Here is a 12,042-nt window from a genome sequence, read left to right as displayed (position 1 = left end):
TTTATGAATTTGAAATAAATTGGATTTTAAGGAACACCGGAATATTTTTTTGGCGGAATTTATACCTCTCATATCCATTTTGAACGCAGCAGGGTAACCATACTGATGTTGACCAGCCTGTTATCTAAACATAGTCTACCATATGGGGGCATTAGTAGTTTTGAAAAGTTGGTTCTTTACAATCTTGAAAGCTTTTAATTGACTGGCTGTAAATTAGAAAATTAAAAGGAATAAAATAGACAACATCTGATATCACATCATTCTGTACATCTCAAGTATTAATAGGTTGAAGTGACTAAACATATTTATTATGTTACTGCCTGTGTTGTATGTCATGTTGCTGGCACAAGTTTATGTAACCAGCTGCTTATTTTGCTTGCTCATAACTGGATTATCTGATTAAACTTAACACCCAATAGTGTATAGATCACCCGAATATTTATTTACATTGCAAATGTTAATACAGTCACATGACACATTCCAAAAACTTCAAAGGGAGGGAATTAAAAACCTCATGATCAAGATGTTCTTGATTTGATCTCGTCACGTACTAGAGATTCAAGTTAAACTGGGTGTGTTTTTCTCCACAAAAGATGCTGGGAACTGACTAACATGTATTATTAATTTGTTGCTGATTGAGATGAAGACAGCAGCGCAGAAAGAGATCTGATTCAACTTTGGTTTCACGTTTTTATCTGTCACCATTGCCAAAAAGAAAACAACGACAGTGTTATGCTGGAAAGCTGAGGTTTTTCATCTGAAGCCAGTGAAAACCTAAAGGTAATGAACATATTCTAATACTGATGTTATGGATTCCACATGTCTGTTTGGTTGTAGGAGCCTAACTCCATTCAAGACCTAAAAGTACTGGGATTTACTGGTCCCAACTAAATTCAGACAACAGGAGACCATTGGTCAATTTTTACCCTGACAAATCGTGGTAGGTTATATACTAATATTTGTTTTAGGTGGAGTAAAATGGTTATTCTTGTAATTTTAATGGGTAAAATTGCTAAATGTTTGTAAAAACAAGCAACTTTACTTGTCATTAAGAAACCTCTCTGTTCTCAGGACTGTAGGGAGTTTAAATTCTATTGTTTATAGATTGTTGCCTAGGTTACTGACCACTGATGCAGTTTAGAAGCAATGACAAATTTTGGGCAGTGCTTTCCTTTCCAATAGAGCATGTAAACAATCGGATGAAGAAAGGGGTAACATTCTGTGCTGCCGTTAAAGGATCCATGACCAGGGTGAAAATAAGGGTACGCTCACACGAGCGTGAAAATCGGACGAGTGCAATGCGAGAAATTCTCGTATTGCACTCTGACCAATGTTAGGCAATGAGGTTGAGCTGTTGGTCAGCTTTTCTTGCATCCAGATTCTGGATGCGAGAAAAGCGGCAGCATGCTGCGTTTTGCTGCTACCGCCGTATCTCTCGCACCCATTCAAGTGAATGGATGCGAGAGATACATCGGACTGCACTCGGATGTTATCCCAGTGCAGTGTGATATACGCACAGGCTGACAGTGGAGGAGATGGGGGGATTAACCCCTCCCTCTCCTCCGCAGCGCCTGCACTCAGCTTCAAAGCTGTGACCCGATCGCAAGATCGGGTTACAGTCGCATGACACCCGGCTCACGCTCGCAGCAGAGCCTGAGCCGGGGGACATTAGCATATCGCATCCGATGCTCTCGCATCGGATGCCATATGCTCGTGTGAGTCCAGCCTAAGAGGTGATCTTTATTTGTCTCCGTGTTTCAGAGCTCCTTCTTCAGGAAGATTCACATAACTGTGATTTGTCCTGAAGAAGGAGCTTCTGACTCTGAAAGATCACTTCTTATCTTTACCCTGGTCTTGGATCCTTTAGGAATTTTACCCCATTCTTCATTCAGCTGTTTGCTAATTCCATGTGGGTCTGCTGTAGCCGTTCATGCCATTAGAGGGGTTGTGACTCTCAGAACCTCATGAGGTGAGCCTCTCCTTGTTTTTATTCCTACATCCATATGTGGGTAAGTACCTATTTACGCTATTTGTCTCTCCAGCATCCATGTCAATAGAGTTTGTAAGCACTGCTCTTAAATTGTCCAGGATCGCAGGGGCACATTGAAAGCTCCATATCCCGGCTAGGTTAAGTGCCACTAGTCTTCTCTAATGTTGCAGAGCCAAGCCTCTTCTTGCAGCATTGTAGACCTCAAAGTTCAGGCTAGTACCCTAACAATGGCACTGGTCTGTATTATTGAGCACACCACCTCCCCGCATTCAAGAAGCTGAGAGACAGGGATTTATGTGCTCCTACAGAAGATGAGGCAGCCCGTTTAAATGTTGAGGAGATGTTATACCAAATTTGTTGGACTCTTATTGTATAGTAATCTAGATATAGTGGAAACTTTCCAAGAGTGAATGTTAGTATAATGTTTGTGCCACCATTAATTTAATTGTTGTTAGCCAAACAAAACCTTGACCACGAGGCAATATAGGCTGATAATGGTTGTCATATAAAAAAGAGACTACAAGGCATCTGTCAAGGTTCAATGTATTAGTAATGAATGACCAATAATAAGATACGGACCATTTCTGTCATAATGACCTTGTCTCTTAAATACAAAACTTAACAATTGTCTGTTGTTAATTGCATAGTTAGTAAAAACACTAAGGTCCACAAAGATCATCAAGTTCATCCTTTCTCCAACAGGTATACGTTCTCCATCGCTAAATTATTTATAAAACCCAATGCCATTTGTTTTGAGAAAAACAGTCTGCTCTTTTTTCAATGCTGTTATACTATCTACCATTACTAGCTATTGTGGTAGGGCATTCCGCAGTCTGACTGCTGTGAGTATAAAGGACCCTTTTCTATATAGCTGCCAGAATCGCATTTTCGCCACACATAATTATTGCCCCCTGGTCCTTTCTAAAGTCTTTGGAAAGAATGTCATGTGTCAGTGCTTTGTATTGACCACACTTGTATTTATGCATTTAAATGAGATTGCCTCTGAGGTGTCTTATTTCAAAGCTAAACAAGGTAAACTTTTCCAACCTCTTCTCATAGGGGAGACATCCATCACATGTAATAATCTAGTTACCCGCCTTTGAACTGACTCTACCTTCCCAAAATCCTTTTTAAAATGTGGAGCCCAAAACTGGATCCCATATTCCAGGTGTGGCCTTACAAGTGATTTATAGAAGGGTAACAGTACATTTTGATAGTTTCTAATCGTGGTATTCTAAACCTAAATAAAGACTCGGATAAGAAGAAAGACACACAATAAAGGTCTACTGTCCAAAAAATAGAGAGGAGAAAATTACGCAGATGAGATGAAGGGTGGCAGATTAAGTGGCCATAAGGTAACATAAGGATAAGCTGAGAATAGCCAATGAATCCTAATTTAGATAAAAGGTAGATGGGCAGTATTGTGCCCGGTATTAGAAGATATGAAAAGTATGTGAAATTATAAATTGGAACACATGAATTGATGGTGAACGATCTCGGGTACCAAGGGCAATTAGAAGACTGCTTGTCCTTTCTACAGATATCATGTGGAATCAATGGTGGGGGACACATTCTAAATCCCCTACTTTGTGCACCAATAAATCTTAGCCCTTTCTTTTTAATGTACCAAATTTGCAAGAGTTGTGTCATTTTCTTTTAAGCAATATACATCAGATTAATAATCCCTCCATTCTTCAGAGTTTTTACAAGCACTTTAGAAATCTACCCATTTAAGAACTTGAGATAACTCATTTAATAGGATCTGTGGAATTAGGGGCTTTCTATAAATTAGTAAATTATTATTAGCAAAATTATTCCTTTTAAGTGTTGAGTAAAGGGTGCTTTACACGCTGCGACATCGCTAACGATATATCGTCGGGGTCACATCGTTAGTGACGCACATCCGGCGTAGTAAGCGACATCGCAGCGTGTGACACCAAGGAGCGACGATCAACGATCGCAAAAATGTCAAAAATCCTTGATCGTTGACACATCGCTCCTTTTCATAATATCGTTGGTGGTGCATGCCACTGGTTATTTGTCATGCCTGCGGCATCACACATCGCTATGTGTGACACCGCAGGAGCGACGATCATCTCTTTACCTGCGTCCACCGGCAATGAGGAAGGAGGTGGGCGGGATATTCTGCCCGCTCATCTCCGACCCTCCACTTCTATTGGACGGCTGCCGTGTAACGTCACTGTGACGCCACACGAACCGCCCCCTTAGAAAGGAGGCGGATCACCGGCCACAGAGACGTTGCAGGGAAGGTATGTCTGTGTGACGAGTGTAAGCGATGTTGTGCACCACGGGCAGCGAATTGCCTATGATGCACAGCCAACGGGGCGGGTACGCTCGCTAGCGATATCGATAGCGATATCGCAGTGTGTAAAGTGCCCTTACGGACCTTTTCTATTATAGGATACAATCAAGTACCTGCAGATAAATAATGAGGACTGAGATTAGAAGAACAGAAGTTGTTTGCCTTGGAATAATTGGGTAGATGGGATGAATTAAAATACCACTTCAGTGATTTTTTTTCCAGCTTTGGATTGGTGCTTAAATCTAAGCCCCCTGTCCCCTGTCTTTTACTTACCCTTCATTTTTGTCCTTTTTCGGCGCTGCTCCAGTCCCATGGTGCGATCTTGTGTTCATAACTTCTGACTGGCTGGAAGTGATAAGAACTCAATGCATGTCTATGAGAGCCAGAACGACGTTCTCATAGACTTGTATTGAGTTATGTCCTCTGGCGCTCTACATAAACACTGGAGCTGCCAGCAGGTCGCACACAGATTAAGACGCCGGAAGGTGAGAATAAGGCAGGGAAATTAGATTTAAACTACCACTCCAGTGGTGAAATTAAAAAAAAAACGCTCGAGTCGTGCTTTCACTTGTACATGAGGTTCTGTAGCTGTTCATCAAAGTGAAAGCTTTGCAATGATACATACCAATAACTCATAGATTTTGTGATTATATAAAGGCCAGAAAGCTTGATCTAGCTTACATCTAAAGTCAAATGATTTATTAAAAGGGCTGTCCAGGCAAAATGAATAGTTCACCAGTAGCTGTAAAAAATAAAACTAACAAACTGATATTCACCTACAAGCACCCATCTGACTCCAGTACATGCCGCTTTGTACTCTGCACTTAAAGGGAATCTGTCAGCAGGTTTTTGCTATCCCATCTGAGAGCAGCATAATTTAGAGATAGAGACCCTGATTCCAGGGATGTGTCACTTACTGAGCTGTTTGCTGTTATTTTGATAAAATCAATGTTTTCTTTGCTGCAGATCTTGCAGTTATACAGAACTCATGAATATTCTAGACTACCTGGCAGCATGCCAAGTAGTCCTCTAATGACAATCTACTGCTGATTAATCGGTGATTTTGTCAAAACTACACTAAGCAGCCCAGTAATTGAATCACCGCTGGATTAAAGATGTCTTCCCCTATGTTATGCTGCTCTCAGATTAGGTAGCAAAAACCTGGTGACAGATTCCCTTTAAGGCTATGTGCGCACTAGAAAGTGCCTTTTTCTTAAGGAAAATCCGGACCCTCTTAAAGAATCCTGCACCAGCGGTAAAAAAAAATGCACCAAAACCACAGCGAAATCCGCATGCGCACGGATTTACCTCAGATTTACCGCAGATTTACTGCGGATTTTCCACAGGTTGGTCCCTGCAGATTTTTACCATTATCTATGGCAAAAACCGCAGGTACCTGCAGAAAAGAAGGGACATGCTCATTAATTCCGCAGAGGAAAATCCGCGGGTAAATGTAATAAAATTAATAAATAAACAATACACAAATATTTAACATTTATCTAAACACTTTTATTTAGCAAAAAACTATTCTTTATCTATTGCACTCTTTCAGGATTTTAAAGATGGCAACTGCCATCAATCACAACCCGTCCTAGATTTCAGATTACACACAATAAGATGGGCTGCGCAAAAAACATCTTCTCAGGACAAAGGTCACATCAGAGCAGCATCCTGTCAAGCATCCTGAACTCACATTCCTCTGTTCAATCAACCTGACAGGACACTGAGTGGAGTGTAACTAAAAGAGAAGATAAATACCTTTATTTAGCTGACTGAGAATGAACATCCATGTCAATCAGCCTGACAGTTTTAGTGCGTCTGTCGTGCTTCGTGCAGCCATCCTACTGTAGGTCTTCTGAACTATAGGAGAGGCTGTGGAGATTTATAGCAGTTGCCATATTTGAAAATGAGACAGACTGCAGGAGATAAAGCATACCTTTTGGTAAATAAAGGTATTTAGAAAAATGTTTCATATTTAAATGTGTATTATTTAATTATTTTATTACATTTCTCAGAGAATCCTTTGAGCAGACTTCAGATAGTTCACCTGACAGCAGGTTCAGACTACATTGAGAGTTTGTAGTCTGTAACCATGGATACACAATTTTGAAAGTTTCTTCACTTTTTATTTCACAAACCCTGAAGAAATACAAATGGATGTAAAAGTGGATATATTTCAGATTGAAGATACTATCTAAAAGAAAAACTGTCTTTGTTGTCCATAGCAACCAAACAGCCTCTTTCATGGCTGCACTGTGATTGGTTACTTTGGGCAACAAAGATAGTTTATTGTTCAGTTAATAGATTTGAGTAGGGCTTGTTTTTGCACACTGAACTGAAATTTTATGGATGCCATTTAGGAGTACATATGAGTTTTATAGCTTTTTATTACTTTTTATGGTGAGAAGTGAAGTGATGAAAAATAACAATTGTGGTATTTAATTTTTATTTCTAGCATTTACCGTACGGTTTAAATCATTTAATATTTTCATACAGCAGACATTACATTATTTTTTTGATCCCCATTGGAACTTGAACCTGCAAATGATGACGTATTCTACATATTGCAGTAGTACAGAATAATAGAACTGGGGTTCATAGGAGGACTAAGGGGACAGGCATGGCTACCCTCAGTAAGCTGTAAAGCATAGCCAATATCTGGCCGGCAGTGAGTGTGTTCAACTCCTGACCCTGTTCTATACAGCCCACACATGAACTATGATGAAAATGTACGTCATAGGTCATTAAAGGGACTCTGTCAGGCCATTTTTGCTATGTATTAAACCAAAAAAGGAAATAGAAATCCATGTTTTGCTATCCATAGAACAAAGCAGATCTCACCATTATCTAAGCTATTTAACCAAAGAAAAGAACTGCAAAGAGTAATCCAATAATTATCAGACAGCCTATATGGTGGAAAGTGTTTTTTACATCTTTATTTTATCATATATTCATTACAAAAAGATTATATACAGTGCTGGTACCCACAGATTAAAAGAATCCCTACCCCATAAAACCATAGAGAACAAAACTGGTGCGATATGGTAAAGCCATAATTAAAAATTCATTATATTTATGACCATATATAGACTTCTGGGTATACAAATTGCAATCCTTCTAGCTAAACACAATTTGATATATAAAGTGCAAGTGCAAGTGCAATTTCAAACGGAGCAGCTCAACATATATGTAACCATCCAAACCATCCTTATTACCATGCAACTGACATGTAGCACAAAACCACAATGGGTAAAGAGTCAGGAAGTTAGGACAACCTCCATGGCATAGGGCAGCATACACAACATCCCCCACCACGTCTGGTGTTTTTCTTATATGAAGTATGCGTAACCTAATGCCAGAGTAAAGTAAGATGGAGGCTCCGTTAAGCTAGTGATGTATCAAGGGTACATACCCAGTTGGCGAAACACAATGCCCAGCACCTCGACGCGCGTTTCGCTTTCGCTTCGTCAGGAGGTGCTGGGGTAGCCGCAGAGTCACTCTCATATACTGGGTAGCCCACCTGAAGTCCATTTTGGCGCGCTGTGGAAGCCGCATCATCCACCACCGCCGGCGTCCTGGAAGATGTCACACGCTTGCGCAGAGAACGTCTCCCAATAGGGCGCCAGCCGGGAGGAGAGGCAGATTCCAACGTGCAGAGCGCGCTCTGAACATTTTTGCTATGTAATCTGAAGTCAGCATGCTGTAAGAGTTAACATGCAATTTGCAGCTAGCCATCCTTTATCTCAAAGTGTGTTTTTGTTTACCTGGAATGTTAGGTTAAGCCTCCTAGCTTTATCATTAGTGGGTCTCAGCAACTGAGCTGTAGTCCGACTCTGCCCTCCTCTGTGACTAGCAGCTTCTGTCTATGGAAATGTACACTGAAAGCTTGGTGTGGGCAGTGGCAGCTCCCAGAGTTATGCTACATACAAACTCTAAAAATTTTTACTGTGTCAGAACGATTGCAGTCACTAATCTAAGTGACACATCATTAGGGTGCGCTCACACGACCGTATGACCCGTACGATTATCAGATCACATCACCCGGCGCGGCTGCACATTCTTCGGACAGGAGCATGTCAGCTGCATGTATATCTATGCAGCTGACATGCTCCTATCCAAAGAGCGTGCAGCAGCGTCGGGTGATGCGATCCAATAATCGTGCGGTTCATACGGATGTGTGAGCGCACCCTTAGATTTAGAATCTCTTTGCCTACATCATGCTGCTCTTAGAGGAGGTAGCAAAAACCTGCAGATTGAGTCACTTTAAGAGTGTAAATAATGCATGCCACAACCACTAGGGGGAATTAAGAATCTTCTAGCATACAGTTTATACATTCAACATAAGTAGACAACAGTATGCAGCTAGCTCCATCTAGTGGTTATTGTGGGCAGCCAGAATGTTATATTTCTATTTATATGTGTTTAAAGGGGATGTGGAGCCTGTAGTAGAGATCTTAATGATGGGTTGTCTAACGCAAGCAACATTAGCATCCAAGTTTTTATGTGGATTTTTTCCCGCTTGTGAATTTGCCTCTGGGAAATCATTTTATAGGTTGTTCATGTAAAGAAGTGGTTTCTGCTGTGAATAGTAATCTTAATAATTGTTGTAATTACCCATACTTATATTGAAGATTACATGACAGCATACACTTGACCAGCCAAACTATTTGCAAAGATTTTCAAATAAGGTGTATTATTATGAGTGCTATAATCTTACTTTACACAAGGCTTAAGTTATTCTGTGCAAAACTGTGTATAAATAGACAGAAGGAAAAAGTTCATACATAGCAAAACATATTAGTAAGCAAATCATCCTGCAAAAAAGATTTTTCATGTTGTTCTAGGTCAGGTTCACCCATCTGATTGTGATGACCTGACCTGAACTCAACACTATGAAATCTGCCTATGATCTATTGAGATTTGGTCAGGAGACCCACATCTGGTCCAGCCCTCGTGGTTTGTACTATGAATGTAAAGGCTGCTTTACACGCAGCGACATCGCTAGCAATGGCGCTAGCGATAGCACCCGCCCCCGTCATCTGTGCGTCACGGGCAAATCACTGCCCGTGGCAAACAATATCGCCGGTATGCGTCACATGAACTTACCTTCCTAACGACGTCGCTGTGGCCGGCGAACAACCCCTGTTTTAAGGGGGCTGTTTGTGCGGCATCACAGTGACGTCACACAGCAGGCCACCAATAGAAGTGGAGGGGCGAAGAGCAGCCGCATGAATATCACTCCCACCTCGTTGTCGGAGGATGCAAGAACGCTGTTGTTCGTCGTTCCCGGGGTGTCACATGTAGCGATGTGTGCTGCCTCAGGAACGATGAACAACCTGCATCACAAACGAGCAACGATATTTTGAAAATGAACGATGTGTCAACAATCAACGATGTTGTGAGTATTTGGGATCGTTAGCGGTTGCTCGTAAGTGTCACACGCAACGACGTTGCTAACAAGGCCGGATGTTCCGTGACCCCCAGCGATATCTCGTTTGCGATGTCGTTGCGTGTAACAGGGCCTTTAGCCATCTGATATCGGCCTCAGTAGTGACCAGAACATGAAGGACCCAATTCATTTGTGGTTTATTCTTGAGGCACTTTTCTTTTTTTTGTCGTGTGGAATTTGTTGACGGTTTTTATGCCAAGTTCTTCAAAATGGTTCATGAATTTTATATAATTAATAATTATAATAATTTTATTCATATATATAGCGCTATTAATTCCACAGCGCTTTACATACATTGGCAACACTGTCCCATTGGGGCTCACAATCTAGAGTCCGTATCTGTATGTCTTTGGAGTATGGGAGGAAACCGGAGATCCCGGAGGAAACCCACACAAAAACAGGGAGAACATACAAACTCCTTGCACAAGGTGTCCTTGGTGGGATTTGAACCCAGGCTCCCAGGCTGCAGTGCTAACCACTGAGCCACCATGTTGCCCCATATACAGGATATAGTGAGATGCTGAGTGGAGAAGTACTAGAAAACAAGTATGTTTCCCCTCAGTTCACTTCATATGCCTCCATGTATTGATTTTTTATATAGTTCGGGCCTGGTTTTCTTCAGTAGGAAAAGCAGGGGCTGGTTGCTCCTCTTTCCATATCCAGTCTGGGTTTTGTATGCTGACATTCTTCACTGGATCAGGTGAAATAATCAGGAGAGCAGACTAGGGTGGGTGACTGCTGGTGCTGAGAGGACACGAGGAGGTTGGTCGAGCTAGGGATGGGACACACTGCAAGAGCTGTCTGCTTCTTTTGGGTAGGTGTTATTTTTGTAGTTAGAAAACTGTTGTTAGTTAGTGGTCAGATGGCCTTAGTGATTTATTTTCATGTTTTGTATGTATAAGGCCTAGGACACACGGCGAGAAAAACGATGCAAGTGGAATGCAATAAACAAATCGCATTCCACTCGGACCAATATTACGCTATGGGGCAGCTCCCATGAGCGATTATTTTCTCAGCCCTAATCCGAATAAGAAACCAGTTGCAGCATGCAGCAGATGGAATGCGATCCTGTTCTACTCGCACCCATGCAAGTTTATGGGGCGAGAGAAACATCGCACTGCTCTCGCATTACACCAGTGTAATGCAAGAGCAGTGCGAGAATCGCAACTAATAATCTTTATTTCTATAGCGCCAACATATTCCGCAGCGCTTTACAATTCAGGAGGACCACATAGAAACAAGTAACAGTTATAGAGAATACAATATTTAGAGCAGAAAAAAAAGAAAAAACACAACCCTGCTCGCAATTGCCGGCTACTGAGCAGAGGGGGAGATAAATCCCTCCCTCTCCTCTGCAGCCCACCCCTCCCCCCAGCTGTGGTCTGATCGGACCACAGTCGCAATGATCCTAGCATGACACTCGGCTCCCGCTGTGCTGCCAGTGTGAGCAGAGTGTCATGCAAGGATCGCACATGACCCCGTGTGGCCCCGGCCTAACACTGAGAGCAAAGTGTGACACAATAAACTTGGCCAAAGCCGTACATGTGTGGAAATCTGCCAGACTGCTGCTGTCATCTGTGACTCCATAGCCACTTGCTTAGACCACAGCAAAGATCCCAGCTGAGCTATATCCCCCGTCTCACAATGTACTGTGTGTGTGTATATATATATATATATATATATATATATATATATATATATATATATATATATATATATATATATATATATATATATATATATATATATATATATATATATATATATATATATATATATATATATATATATATGTTGCATGTTTCACTACAATGTTACAAAATTTGCATGTTTTCTTTCATAGATAAAATCACTCTAGGGGGAAACTTAAGTACACTTGTGAGTGCTGAGACTTTTACCAATTTTGACTTTTTAACCCCTTAATGATCGCGGGTAGTAATATTACGTCCCTGCTGTCATAGTGTTAATCCTATGTGCGACCAGAGCACATGTCAGCTGATTTGTACAGCTGACATGTGTGCCTTGCAGGCACGAGTGGAATCGCTATCCACCCATACCTGTTAACCGCTTAAATGGCGCCGTCAAAATAGGCCAGCTCCATTTTAATGGAAATCGTGGTAATCGCACACTCACCGACCTCCACCAGAAGTCACGTGATGTGATCACGTGGATCGATGGTTGTCATGGTAGCATAGGGTCATGTGATGACTCCTGTAGCTCACATGACTCGGGTCCTGTAACAAATAGCCGAGTACTGCAGGTTATAAGAGATGGGCATTA

General features: G+C 41.5%; 1 protein-coding gene across 2 annotated transcripts in view; it reads left to right on the top strand.

Moving 5' to 3' along the window:
* Positions 1-598: 598 nt before the first annotated feature.
* Positions 599-12,042, top strand: part of LOC142311398 (protein-glutamine gamma-glutamyltransferase E-like) — a 65,507-nt gene continuing 54,063 nt past the window's right edge. Inside the window, exon 1 of one of the 2 annotated variants that reach the window (XM_075349781.1) lies at positions 599-780. The gene's annotated coding sequence lies outside the window, so the exon portion shown is untranslated. Of the gene's footprint in view, positions 781-1,714; positions 1,970-12,042 lie in introns of those variants that run through there. The other variant, XM_075349783.1, reaches the window with a different exon arrangement.

The sequence above is a fragment of the Anomaloglossus baeobatrachus genome, chromosome 5 (genome assembly GCF_048569485.1).
Source record: "Anomaloglossus baeobatrachus isolate aAnoBae1 chromosome 5, aAnoBae1.hap1, whole genome shotgun sequence".
Taxonomy (NCBI): Eukaryota; Metazoa; Chordata; class Amphibia; order Anura; family Aromobatidae; genus Anomaloglossus; species Anomaloglossus baeobatrachus.
Note: the sequence above shows the minus strand (reverse complement) of the source record. Positions and strands in the feature narration are given on the sequence as shown.